Here is a 15,230-nt window from a genome sequence, read left to right on the forward strand (position 1 = left end):
ATTGTGAATGTTGGCTCTAGCCTTGAACCAATGAAACCAGACATGGCTGGCATTAAAAGATGTGCCTTCTGATTCCTTGCCTTGTTTCTTCTTCAAGTCTTCATAAAGGCTTTTAGCTTTCTCTTGAATCAGCATTAACCTGAGCCGGACTCGATGCTGATGCTGAGAAGTTTCTCCATCTCCTCCATCATTTCTCCATGCTTCTTCAGTATTATTGCCGACATCATTGACACAGCAGACTTCAAATGCTCCATGATCTTATCCTTGTTTTTTAGAATTGTGCCGATGGTTGAACGATTCATGTTATAAGAACGAGTGAAGTCTACCATCTTTTCACCTCACTCTACTCTCAATTATTTTCACTTTTGTTTCCATCGTTATCACTTGGTGCTTCTTAGCAGTACCAGCTACATCACAGCTGCTTTTATGCTTGCTTCCAGACATCTGGGCTTGAAATAAAGATACTGTACTGCTGTACTCTATAGAGTACTATACAGTAAAGTACACAAAAGCACAACCATTTGTAGAGGATGCATGCACATGACAATGTACACCAGACATATGAACTAACTTACACGATTGGACATACGAGTGCACCTTCACATCTTTGAAAGTTCACATCTTTGAAAGTTCACAACTTGAAGGTTTGTATGTAGGGGACTTACTCTAATGCATCACTCAGAAAAAGCATTGTGCTGGGCTTCCCTGGTGGCGCAGTGGTTGAGAGTCCGCCTGCCAATGCAGGGGACACGGGTTCGTGCCCCGGTCCGGGAAGATCCCACATGCCACGGAGAGACTGGGCCCGTGAGCCATGGCCGCTGAGCCCGCGCATCCGGAGCCTGTGCTCCACAATGGGAGAGGCCACAACAGTGAGAGGCCCACGTGCTGCAAAAAAAATAATAATAATAGTATTTTTCTAAATTAGGCTGCAGGAGGGTGATGTCAGGGAATACAAAATGGTTTTGATGGAGGCACTTTGAGTGCCACCTTTGAGGCACTCACAGTGAAGTAAGGAAGGTAAGAAATGTTCACATGCGATGAATAGTAAGAATTGAGTGTCTCTTCAACACAATACCATTCATCAGTGCTACACTCCATACGACAAAATACTAAATTGTGTAGTTACTAGGAGAAAATGGAGATCAGTGAAGGCAGAGTGACTCAGAGGTAGTTTCCTGGGTGAGTAAAGTACTTTGGACAGCACATCTTTGTGGTCCTGGTGATTTCTTTCTTTGTAAGATAAAAATTTATAAATTGGATAGTCTCAGAATATCAAACCCTTGAAATAATTTGTATAATATTGTGCATGTGCACTTTTCTGAGATGAGTCCGCTGTTTCCATCGTATCCTCATAGGAGTGCATGGCTCATTTATCTGTGAATAGTCACAGATAAAAATCACAAGATAGGGATTCCCAAGACAATTTTGTGAGTATTACAGCACTTTATTTACCCTCTACTAAATTTTTACCCCAACATCTGTCAGAGTATGTACCATGGAGAATGGACCCATGTACACTATGCTTGAAGCTTTACCAACATTACCAATATACTGCGAAGTAGAGACAATTAGTGTGACAGAGATGAGCAGTAGGAAGAAGCATCCAAAATTCTATTTTTGGTTTTGAAATTCACTGTAGCAAGTCACTAAATTTCTGTGGGTTCCACTTTTCCTCCTCCAAAAATGGATGCAGTAAATGAAAATAATAATCTCTACCTGCCTACTTCACAGAACTGTTTTTGGAATCCAATGAATTTGTATGGAAAGAGCAAGAAAGAGCTCAGGCTTGGAAGTCACCCATTCCTAGGTTTGAATCCCAGTTCATACCTTCTCAAGCTTGTTAGCCTCAGACAAAATAATCATCGGAACCTTCACTTCCTAATTTAAAAAACAAAGACATAATATCTCTTACCTAGTAAAACTTGGGGGGAGTGATGAGTTAATATATACAAAGAACCTAGGAGAGTGCTTGTGTATAACAACTGCTCCATGAATATGTGCCCTAACCTCACTTCTGCCTCCCATCCCACTGAAACCTGCTCTTAGGAAGAAGAAATATACACCATTTACATCTGATTACAAATGAAAATCAGTCCTTGAATATTTATGTATGATATATACGGAGCGTGATCTCCATTATAAGCCTAGAGATGGAGGGAATAGGTTTGGAACAATAACTGCATAGAATTTAAACATTTAGAGCTGAAACAACAGAGAACTAACATTTGTGAGATAATTACTATTTTTTACCCTCATTTCACAAATGAGAACAGAGAGCTTCAGTGTGATTAAGCGACTTGCCCAAGGTCACACAGCCAGAAGGTGAGACGGGTAGAATTCAAATCCAGATCTACTTTACTTCTAATCTGTTTATTCCCTGGATTTATAGGCTATCTATTCTAATGTCTAACCTCCTGCATGTTATGCCCAGCTTTGGCTTGAATACTTACTTTTTCAATGTTGCCCTTATTCCCCCTTGCTTGCTTCTCCCATTCTACCTTTACATTGCCCATGTTTTGGATGAGCCTCTGTTGGAAAGCTCAGCTGCTTGAGCCACCTTTACTCTTCCTTAAGCTTAAGTTGTACAGAGTAGCCCAGCAAGGACATCTTTTTTTTCAAGACAAAGAAATAAAACATGGCCATAAGGAGGCTCTTCGATGACCTCAGCCAGGCATACTGGTCATATATGAGAATCATTGGTGTGTACTATTCTGTCACTGGTGATGATTCAGTACCAACAGTGTGCTAGGTTTCCCTTCTTAGTCAACCAAAACTATCACAGCACAGAATAATGAAGATTTCATTCCTTACCTGAGTTCACTATTTTACATGAAAATTTAAAAAAGAGTCTGAAGCATCTGAAAGACTCATCTCAAATGCCTGGGAATGTTATGTTTTGAGCTCAAACCCAGAAACAAAACCCAGATGGCTTTCACTGCAAGCAGCTCTCTCATCTGCACTTTTCCAGACAATAATTTGGCTCATAGTTGTCAGAGGTACTGCCTCCAACTGACAACGCAGAAGGTACTTGGATACATTTTCTGGCTGGTCTTTAGTTGACTGTTCTTGTCATGTGCTTGATCTGGCTGATGTAAGACAGAGAGTCACTTCTAGAAATCATGGTGACCTCTACTAATTATGCTAACCTCATCTGTGCAAAGATATTATTGCCTAAATGTCATTTGAGCTCTTTTCCCAGTCTTGAAGATGTATTAGTAAAATGGTTGGGGGGAGATGGGGAAGGCTGTTAAAGTATAGACTGAAGCCAGGAAACAAACAAAGCTGGCTGGCCCATATGGTAAATGACCCTTATGACCTTGGCTTTTTTAATTCCATACTATGAATTCTAACCCAGAAGAGCCAGCATGCCTTCAAAAAGAATAAAGAAACTCTTAATCCCTAAAAATGTAACAGATCATCCCTACAGTTTGTGGGGGTTTTGTCACCATGGATAACTAATACACAATAAGGCCAAGCCAAGGCAGTCTCAATCATTGATCTATCCCACTAGAGGATCCTGGAATGTCAAGTTGGAACTGACTTTAAAGGATTATCTAGCCCAAACTTTACTTTACAGATGGAGAACTGAGGCCCAAGAAAAAGGAAATAGCTTGTTTAAATTATACATTTAGTGGGAGCACCAGGAAAAGACCCAAGTCTCTTAGCTCATAGTTCAGTATATACACTACACTGCATTTCAGTACAATGATTCTTTATTCTCAGAAGGCAGAGAGTAATTTAGAAATATGTATTAAGTCTAACAGTGCCTGAAAGAGGAAAAGGTATCACAGAAGCCAATGTGCAGTCTAGGATAGGCAGCTGCCTCAAAGATCCTGAGGAAGTTTATATTTCATTGTCCTGTAATTCATGTAAAATGAGTTACATGGCACTTGAGGGAAAAAGCTTCAGACTCACTTCAAGCCTAAGATTGTTCTTACAAGCAAGAGCAAGCAAACCAGAAATGAAAGGAGGAAGTAGGAGATGCTGAAAACAGAATATAACCAATATTATAACTTTGCCCAAGAGTGGCACAGACCAACAAGATCATTTGTCCTCTCATGAACTAGGCAGCTAGACAAAAAGAATGTGTTATCTATCTCAGATGTCATAAGAAGAACAATAGTCCTGTTAGTATATTAAAAATAACCTCTCCTGGTCTGTTTTCATAGGCTTATGGTCATAAACCACCTAAAACCACTTATTGAGCCTCTTCATTCCCTATAGATTTAAGACAGACTCAGAAAATAGAAGAAATACATTTTCTTTCACAGTTACCATTTTAAACCATGTTGCTCCCTCTTGGTATATCTCCAGCTTAGTTGTCCTATACTATAAAATTATCCTCTATCTAGTTGAGGGCTCCTAGAAAGGACCTTCCTCTGAGGCAAAAGGCAAATGCAAGAAGCCATGTAATGTGCATGTCCCTACTATAAGTTCTTTGAGGGACATGATTTCGTCAATTTTTTTCAGTTTTATCATCTAGAACAGTGCTTGGCACACAGTAAGTTCTTAATTACATTTGTTAAATCGATGAATTAATTAAATGGATTAAAGAGAAATGGACCTAGATCTGTGCTGTGGTTCTGCTACGGTATGTTTGACAGGCAAAAAAAAATAGTTCACCTAGCAAAAGCCAGAGTTTGTAGAGGGGAACAATGAGATAAAGGGTAGGAAAAAAAAGTGGGATGAGATCACTAAATGACTTTATAGCCATGTCAGATTTTTTGTTGTTGTAGTCAGTAAGACGCTATTGGAGTCACTTGATCCAGGAAGTAATATTATCAAATCTCTACATGGGAAAGATTTTTCTGGTGCTAACACAAGTGATGTAAGGAGAAGTTAGCCAGGGGCAGGGAGACTTCAAAGTTATAGATTCCTAGAGTTGAGAGTTCAGTATTATCCAGTTCAGCCCCTCAACAAGTACTAAATTCATATTTACCACTTCCATGATCAAAACAGTTACCTTTTCTAGAAAATAAGCTCCGTGAACACAAGGATAATTTCTATCTTTTTGACTTGAGTATACCCACAGTCTATTACAGAGATTGGAAATGGTAGGCACACAATAACATCTTTTGAGGAGAAGGGACTAGAAGCGCTGCTTAAAGGAGCTCCAGAGACAAGCATGAGCCGCGGCTATCAGCGCGGACCCCAGAGATGGGCATGAGACGCTAAGGCCACTACTGCCGCCACCAAGAAGCCTGTGGGCGAGCACAGGTCACTATCCACACCACCCCTCCCGGGAGCCTATGCAGCCCGCCACTGCCAGGGTCCCGTGATCCAGGGAAAATTTCCCTGGGAGAACGCACGGCGTGCCTCAGGCTGGTGTAAAGTCACGCCAGCCTCTGCTGCCCCAGGCTCACCCAGCACTCCATGCTCCACCCTCCCCCCAGCCTGAGTGAGCCAGAGCCCCCGAATCAGAGGCTCCTTTAAGCCTGACCTGTCTGAATGAAGAACAGACGCTCTCAGGCGACCTACATGCAGAGGTGGGGCCAAATTAAAATCTGAACCCCGGGAGCTGTGCAAACAAAGAAGAGAAAGGGAAATTTCTCCCAGCAGCCACAGGAACAGCGGATTAAATCTCCACAATCAACTTGATGTACCCTGCATTGGTGGAATACGTTAATAGACAATGAATCATCCCAAATTGAGGAGGTGGATTTTAAGAGCAAGATATATTATTTTTTCCCCTTTTCCTCTTTTTGTGAGTGTGTATGTGTATGCTTCTGTGTGAGATATTGTCTTTATAGCTTTGCTTTCACCATTTGTCCTAGGGTTCTGTTGGTCCGTTTTTGTTTTGTTTTGTATTGTTTGTTTCGTTGTCTTTACTTTAAAATTTTTTTTCTTAATAATGATTTTCTATTTTAATAACTTTATTTTATTTTATCTTACTTTATTCTATTTTATCCTCTTTCTTTCTTTCTACTTTTTCTCCATTTTATTCTGAACCATGTGGATGAAAGGCTTTTGGTGCTGCAGACAGGAATCAGTGCTGCGCCTCTGAGGTGGAAGAGCCAACTTCAGGACACTGGTCCACAAGAGACCTCCCAGCTCCACATAATATCAAATGGCAAAAATGTCCCAGAGATCTCCATATCAACACCAACACCCAGCTTCACTCAACGACAAGCAAGCTATAGTGCTGGACACCCTAAGCCAAACAACTAGCAAGACAGGAACACAACCCCACCCATTAGCATAGAGGCTGCCTAAAATCATAATAAGCCCACCAACAACCCAAAACACACCACCAGATGTGCGCCTAATGACCAGAAAGACAAGATCCAGACTCATCCACCAGAACACAGGCACTAGAACCCTCCACGAGGAAGCCTACACCACCCACTGAACCAACTTTAGCCACTGGGGACAGACACCAAAAACAACGGGAACTACAAACCTGCAGCCTGCAAAAAGGAGAGGCCAAACACAGTAAGACAAGCAAAATGAGAATATAGGAAAACACACAGCAGATGAAAGAGCAAGATAAAAACCCACCAGACCTAACAAATGAAGAGGAAATAGGCAGTCTACCTGAAAAGGAATTCAGAATAATGATAGTAAAGATGATCCAAAATCTTGGAAATAGAATAGAGAAAATGAAAGAAACATTTAACAAGGACCTAGAGGAACTAAAGAGGAAACAACCAATGATGAACAACACAGTAAATGAACTTAAAAATAATCTAGAAGGGATCAATAGCAGAATAACTGAGGCAAGAAAAAAAAAGGATAAGTGACCTGGAAGATAAAATAGTGGAAATAACTATTGCAGAGCAGAATAAAGAAAAAAGAAAGAAAAGAACTGAGAACAGACTCAGAGACCTCTGGGACAACATTAAATGCATGAACATTCAAATTCTAGGGGTCCCGAAAGAAAAAGAGAAAAAGAAAGGAATTGAGAAAATATATGAAGAGATTATAGTTGAAAACTTCCCTAATAAGGGAAAGGAAGTAGTTAATCAAGTCCAAGAAGCACAAAGAGTCCCATACAAGATAAATCCAAGGAGAAATATGCCAAGACACATATCAATCAAACTGTCAAAAACTAAATACAAAGAAAATATATTAAAAGCAGCAAGGGAAAAACAACAAATAACACACAAGGGAATCCCCATACAGTTAACAGCTGATCTTTCAGCAGAAACTCTGAAAGCCAGAAGGGAGTGGCAGGACATATTTAAAGTAATGAAGGAGAAAAATCTACAACCAAATTACTCTACCCAGCAAGGATCTCATTCAGATTTAATGGAGAAATTAAAACCTTTACAGACAAGCAAAAGCTGAGGGAGTTCAGTACCAACAAACCAGCTTTACAACAAATGCTAAAGGAACTTCTCTAGGCAAGAAACACAAGAGAAGGAAAAAACCAACAATAACAAAATCAAAACAATTAAGAAAATGGGAATAGGGACATACATATCAATAATCAACTTAAATGACAATGGATTAAATGCTCACACCAAAAGACAGAGATTGGCACAATGGATACAAAAACAAAACACTTATATATGCTGTCTACAAGAGACCCACGTCATACCTAGGGATACATACAGACTGAAAGTGAGGCGATGGAAAAACATATTCCATGCAAATGGAAATCAAAAGAAAGCAGGGGTAGCAATTCTCATATCAGACAAAATAGACTTTAAAATAAAGACTATTACAAGAGACAAAGAAGGATACTACATAATGATCAAGGGATTGATGCAAGAAGAATATATAACAATTGTAAATATTAATGCACCCAACATAGGAGCACCTCAATACATAAGGCAAATACTAACAGCCATAAAAGGGGAAAACAACAGTAACACAATCATAGTAGGGGACTTTAACTCCCCACTTTCACCAATGGACAGGTCATCCAAAATGAAAATAAATAAGGAAACACAAGCATTAAATGATACCTTAAACAAGATGGATTTAATTGATATTTATAGGACATTCCATCCAAAAAAACCAGAATACACATTTTCTCAACTGCTCCTGGAACATTCTCCAGGATAGAACATATGTTTGGTCACAAATCAAGCTTTGGTAAATTTAAGAAAATTGAAATTGTATTAAGTATCTTTTCTGACCACAATGCTATGAGACTAGATATCAATTACAGGAAATGATCTGTAAAAAATACAAACACATGGAGGCTAAACAATACACTACTTAATAACAAAGTGATCACTGAAGAAATCAAAACGGAAATAAAAAATACGTAGAAACGAATGACAATGGAGACACGACAACCCAAAACCTATGGGATGCAGGAAAAGCAGTTCTAAGACAGAATGTTATAGCAACACAATCCTACTTTAAGAAACAGGATACACCTCAAATAAGCAATCTAATCATGCACCTAAAGCAATTAGAGAAAGAAGAACAAAAAAAACCCAAAGTTGGCAGAAGGAAAGAAATAAATATCAGATCAGATATAAATGAAAAAAATGAAGGAAACGATAGCGAATATCAATAAAACTAAAAGTTCGTTCTTTGAAAACATAAAAAAAAATTGATAAACCATTAGCCAGACTCATCAGAAAAAAAAGGGACAAGACTCAAATCAATAAAATTAGAAATGAAAAAGGAGGAGTAAAAATTGACACTGCAGAAATACAAAAGATCATGAGAGATTACTACAAGCAACTCTATGCCAATAAAATGGACAACCTGGAAGAAATAGACAAATTCTTAGAAATGCACAACGTGCCAAGACTGAACCAGGAAGAAATAGAAAATATGAACAGACCAAAAACAAGCACTGAAACTGAGACTTTGATTAAAAACCTTCCAACAAACAAACACCCAGGACCAGATGGCTTCACAAGTGAATTCTATCGAACATTTAGAGACGAGATAACACTTATCCTCCTCAAAATCTTCCAAAATATAGTAGAGGGAGGAACACTCCCAAACTCATTCTGTGATGCCACCATCACCCTGATAACAAAACCAGACAAAGATGTCACAAAGAAAGAAAACTACAGGCCAATATCACTGATGAACATAGATGCAAAAATCCTCAATAAAATACTAGCAAACAGAATGCAACACCACATTAAAAGGATCATGCACCATGATCAAGTGGGGTTTATTCCAGGAATGCAAGGATTCTTCAATATACGCAAATCAGTCAACGTGATACACCATATTAACAAATTGAAGGAGAAAAAACATATGATCATCTCAATACATGCAGAGAAAGCTTTTGACAAAATTCAACACCCATTTATGATAAAAACCCTGCAGAAAGTAGGCATAGAGGAAACTTTCCTCAACATAATAAAGGCCATATATGACCAACCCACAGCCAACATCGTCCTCAATGATAAAAAACTAAAACCATTTCCACTAAGATCAGGGACATGACAAGGTTGCCCAGTATCACCACTCTTACTCAACACAGTTTTGGAAGTTTTACCCACAGCAATCAGAGAAGAAAAGGAAATAAAGGAATCCAAGTTGGAAAAGAAGAAGTAAAGCTGTCAGTGCTTGCAGATGACAGGATACTATACATAGGTAATCCCAAAGATGCTACCAGAAAACCACTAGAGCTAATCAATGAATTTGGTAAAGTAGCAGGCTACAAAATTAATGCACAGAAAACTCTTGCATCCCTATACACTAATGATGAAAAATCTGAAAATGAAATCAAGAAAGCACTCCCATTTACCATTGCAACAAAAAGAATAAAATATCTCGGAATAAACCTACCTAAGGAGAAAAAAGGCCTATATGCAGAAAATTATAAGACACTGATGAAAGAAATTAAAGATGATACAAATACATGGAGAGATATACCATGTACTTGGATTGGAAGAATCAACATTGTGAAAATGACTCTACTACCCGAAGCAATCTACAGATTCAATGCAATCTCTATCAACCTACCACTGGCATTTTTCACAGAACTAGAACAAAAAATTTCACAATTTGTATGGAAACACAAAAGACCCCGAATAGCCAAAGCAATCGTGAGAACAAAAAATGGAGCTGGAAGAATCAGGCTCCCTGACTTCAGACTATAAAGCTACAGTAAATAAGACAATATGGTGCTGGCACAAAAACAGAAATATAGATCAATGAAACAGGATAGAAAGCCCAGAGATAAACCCACGAACATATGGTCACCTTATCTTTGATAAAGGAGGCAAGAATATACAGTGGAGAAAAGACAGCCTATTCAAGAAGTGGTGCTGGGAAAACTGGACAGATACATGTAAAAGTATGAGATTAGAACACTCCTTAACACCATGCACAAAAATAAGCTCAAAATGGATTAAAGATGTAAATGTAAGGCCAGAAACTATCGAACTCTTAGAGGAAATCATAGGCAGAACACTGTATCACGTAAATCACAGCAATATCCTTTTTGACCCACCTCCTAGAGAAATGGGAATAAAAATAAACAAATGGGACCTAATGAAACTTAAAAGCTTTTGCACCACAAAGGAAACCATAAACAAGACCAGAAAACAACCCTCAGAATGGGAGAAAATATTTTCAAATGAAGCAACTGACAAAGGATTAATCTCCAAAATTTACAAGCAGCACATGCAGCTCAATTACAAAAAATCAAAAAACCCAATCCAAAAATGGGCTGAAGACATAAATGGACATTTCTCCAGGGAAGATATACAGATTGCCAACAAACACATGAAAGAATGTTCAACATCATTAATCATTAGAGAAATGCAAATCAAAACTACAATGAGATATCCTCTCACACCAGTCAGAATGGCCATCATCAAAAAATCTAGAAACAATAAATGCTGGAGAGGGTGTGGAGAAAAGGGAACACTCCTGCACTGCTGGGGGGAATATAAATTGATACAGCCACTATGGAGAACAGTATGGAGGTTCCTTAAAAAACTACAAATAGAACTACCATATGACCCAGCAATCCCACTACTGGGTGTATACCCTGAGAAAACCATAATTCAACAAGAGTCATGTACCAAAATATTCATTGCAGTTCTATTTACAATAGCCAGGAGATGGAAACAACATAAGTGTCCATCATCGGATGAATAGATAAAGAAGATATGGCACATATATACAATGGAATATTACTCAGCCATAAAAAGAAAGGAAATTGAGTTATTTGTAGTGAGGTGGATGGACCTAGAGTCTGTCATACAGAGTGAAGTAAGTCAGAAAGAGAAAGACAAATACGATATGCTAACACATATATATGGAATCTAAGGAAAAAAAAAAAAGAAAGGTCATGAAGAACCTAGGGGTAAGACAGGAATAAAGACACAGACCTACTAGAGAATAGACTTGAGGATATGGGGTGGGGGAAGGGTAAGCTGTGACAAAGTGAGAGAGTGGCATGGACATATATACACTACCAAACGTGAAATAGATAGCTAGTGGGAAGCAGCTGCATGGCACAGGGAGATCAGCTCCATGCTTTGTGACCACCTAGAGGGGTGGGATAGGGAGGGTGGGAAGGAGAGAGATGCAAGAGGGAAGAGATATGGGAACATATGTATATGCATAACTGATTCACTTTTTTATAAAGCAGAAACCAACACATCATTGTAAAGCAGTTATACTCCAATAAAGATGTTAAAAAATAACATCTGTTACATGAATGTGTGAATGAATGAATGAGTGAATGAATCTAGTCAGTGTTTACATACTTACAATGACAGTGTGCTAACTAGCTCAAAATTATTCTGCTGGAAGAGACATTTGTTGAAATATAAATCTACTTTACTTGGCAAAAAGCCTGTGTTCCCTGTAGCTTACACCCAATGACTTTACTTCTGTTCCCTTGGACCTACATAAATGGCAGTATCAATTACCATCATCTTGGAAGCTACAGAATACATCCAGCTGTGAAATCATTGTAGCTTGAAAAGGTTGTTAGTAAGGAGTAAGGCAAGAGATTTTAGAGGTATTTTAAGCTTTATAAAGGTAAGAAACTCACTAACAGTTATATGTTATATCCACAGTACCTAGCACAGAACCTGTATTATAGTAGAAACTCAATAAATATTTGTTAAGTGTTTATTTATTGACTAAATTAATGGGAGATCCAAGGAGCAAGTAAGTTGGAGAATCACTCCAAGGTTTTGTGTTTTGATAAATGAAAGTACCATTGCAAAAAACAGAAAAGTTATGAGGAAGAAGATAGTTAGAAATTTGGGGAGGGAGTTATTACTCCCACTTTCTGAAACTTTTCTGTGATGTTAGCAGGATCTCCCTAGCTCACAGTAGTTGGTTCCAAATGACCCTTAACATTCTTTGCAACAATGAGACTTGCTGTCTATGTTAGTCATGAGACAGCAATTTGGGATTTACCCACATGGGTGATAATCAAACTGTGAAAGTAAATGTGTCATTCAAAGGACAGTTTTATTAGAACAGGAAACAGAGGGCTTCAAACTGAAGTTAGAGAAATAGAGGTAAGAGGAACCAACACAAAAGACCAAGAAAGAAAAATAATAGAAGTAAAAGGAAACCCAAGATAGTGTTGGGTCAAAGGAGCCAAGTCAAAAGCTGATTTCAAAAATTTCAAGAACAGATGCAAAGCACTAAATAAACACTATTAGACTGTACTAAAAGGTCGCTGATCTCCAAAACTATTACTGGGAGACAATATATAGCATAATGGTAAAAAGCATCAACTCTGAAGCCTAATTGCCTGAGTTTGAATCCAGGCTTTACCACTTATTATCTGTGTGACCTTGGACAAGTTTCTTGACTTCATGAGTATGATTCTTCATTTGTAAAACTAGGAGGGTAATAAAAAAGAAAAATAGTACTCACCCCATGTAATTGTGAAAATTATATGAGTTAAGGTATATAAAGTACTCAGTAAACATTATCTATGATTACTATGTGGACAGCAAGGAGATAGAGACAGTAAATAGAGACAATGAGTATTTTGATGTGAAAGAATAACAGAGTTAAGAAAAGAGAGAGAAGCAAGAAAAGTGAGACCTTTTTAGGATGTGGAGTTATTGAACATGTACAGAGGGTAGAGGCCAAGAAGTCTGTGTTAAAGGGAGAAGTGGACTCAAATAGGGGATGAGATTGAAGATGCAGTTCAATAGATTATTCTGGAAGAGGAGGAAGAATAGAAAGAGAAGAGAAAGACAAAATTCTGGGGTTATTTTTTAAATGAGGCTTCTATTGAAAGGCCAATGAAGGAGTTTTTATCAAATGGCCTCAGTCTTCCCAGAAAAAAACATCAACAAGCAGAGGTAAGGGACTGGCCCTGGTTGCCCAGTGTCTTAGAATGAGTAGACAACTACAGAAAGGCAGGTATACACTAGAGAAGCAAAGGGCCTCACTGGTACCTGCAACTTACAATGAGTAGGTGTCTACCTACTTATTTTTGGCTCAAATGGAACTCTGGTTTTGCATGTCTGAGAGAAAAAAAAGGGCCATCCGAGTGTTGGGATTCATATAAAAGCACACAATTTATAATGTTTCTCTGTATAGTAATTCATTGCATATGTCAAAGGGAATCCCAAGCCAGATTTCTTCCCAAGAAGACTCACTTAGAACCATATGGCTCAGGCAGTAAGGAAAACTTGACACATCTTCTAAGCGAAATGAAGGTGTGTTAATTATCCTTCTTGAATCTGTATCAGGGTAGGCAATATCTAGAGGAATACTTCGGAGGACATTTCAAAAGCTCACTCCTTGGCTCGAGGCCGGGGGAAGATGGCGGAAGTGTAAGATGTGGAGATCACCTTCCTCCCCACAGATACATCAGAAATACATCTATACGTGGAACAACTCCTACAGAACACCTACTGAATGCTGGCAGAAGACCTCAGACCTCCCAAAAGGCAAGAAACTCCTCACGTAGCTGGGTAGGGCAAAAGAAAAAAGAATAAACAGAGACAAAAGAATATGGACAGGACCTGCACCAGTGGAAGGGAGCTGTGAAGGAGGAAAAGTTTCCACACACTAGGAAGCCCTTTCACAGGCGGAAACTGCGGGTGGTGAAGGGGGGGAGCTTCGGGACCACGGAGGAGAGCGCAGCAACAGGGGTGCAGGGGGCAAAGCGGAGAGATTCCCGCACAGAGGATTGGTGCCAACCGGCACTCACCAGCCCGAGAGGCTTGTCTGCTCACCCGCCGGGGCGGGCGAGGCTGCGAGCTGAGGCTCAGGCTTCAGTCTGGCAGCGTGAACACAGCCTGAAGGGGTTATTGCACCATGGCTAGCTGGAAGGGAGTCCGGGTAAAAGTCTGGAGCTGCCGAAGAGTCAAGAGACTTTTTCTTCCCTCTTTGTTTCCTGGTGCGCGAGGAGAGGGGATTAAGAGCGCTGCTTAAAGGAGCTCCAGACACGGGCACGAGCCGCGGCTAACAGCACAGACCCCAGAGACAGGCATGAGACACTAAGGCTGCTGCTGCCACCACTAAGAAACCTGTGTGCGAGCACAGGTCACTATCCACACCTCCCATCCGGGGAGGCTGGGCAGCCCGCCACTGACAGGGTCCCAGGATCCAGGGACAACTTCCCTGGGAGAACGCACGGCATGCCTCAGGCTGGTGCAACATAACGCTGGCCTCTGCCACCACAGGCTCGCCCAGCATCCGTACCCCGCCCTCCCACTGGCCTGAGTGATCCAGAGCTCCCGAATCAGCGGCTCCTTTATCCCCGTCCTGTCTGAGGGAAGAACAGATGCCCTCCGGTGACCTACGCACACAGGCAGTGCCAAATCCAAAGCTGAACACCGGGAACTGTGCGAACAAAGAAGAGAAAGGGAAATTTCTCCCAGCAGCCTCAGGAGCAGCAGATTAAATCTCCACAATCAACTAGATGTACCCTGCATCTGTGGAATACCTGAATAGACAATGAATCATCCCAAATTGAGGAGGTGGACTTTGAGAGCAAGATTTATTATTTTTTCCCATTTTGCTCTTTATGTGAGTGTGTATGATTCTGTGTGAGAATGTGTCTGTATAGCTTTGCTTTCACCATTTGTCCTAAGGTTCTATCCATCTGATCTTTTTGTTTTTCACTTTTTAAAAAAAAATTTAATAATTATTTTTTAAATAACTTTATTTTATTTTATCTTACGTTATTATATTTTCTTCTATCCCCTTTCTTTCTTTCCCTCTACATTTTCTCCCTTTTATTCTGAGCTGTGGGATGAAAGGCTCTTCGTGCTGCAGCCAGGAGTCAGTGCTGTGCCTCTGAGGTGGAAGAGCCAACTTCAGGACACAGGTCCACAAAAGACCTCCTAACTCCACATAATATCAAA

Source organism: Delphinapterus leucas, chromosome X, assembly GCF_059928025.1.
Source record: "Delphinapterus leucas isolate spDelLeu-1000000601 "Yukka" chromosome X, BTC_Dleu_Yukka2, whole genome shotgun sequence".
NCBI classification, from domain to species: Eukaryota; Metazoa; Chordata; class Mammalia; order Artiodactyla; family Monodontidae; genus Delphinapterus; species Delphinapterus leucas.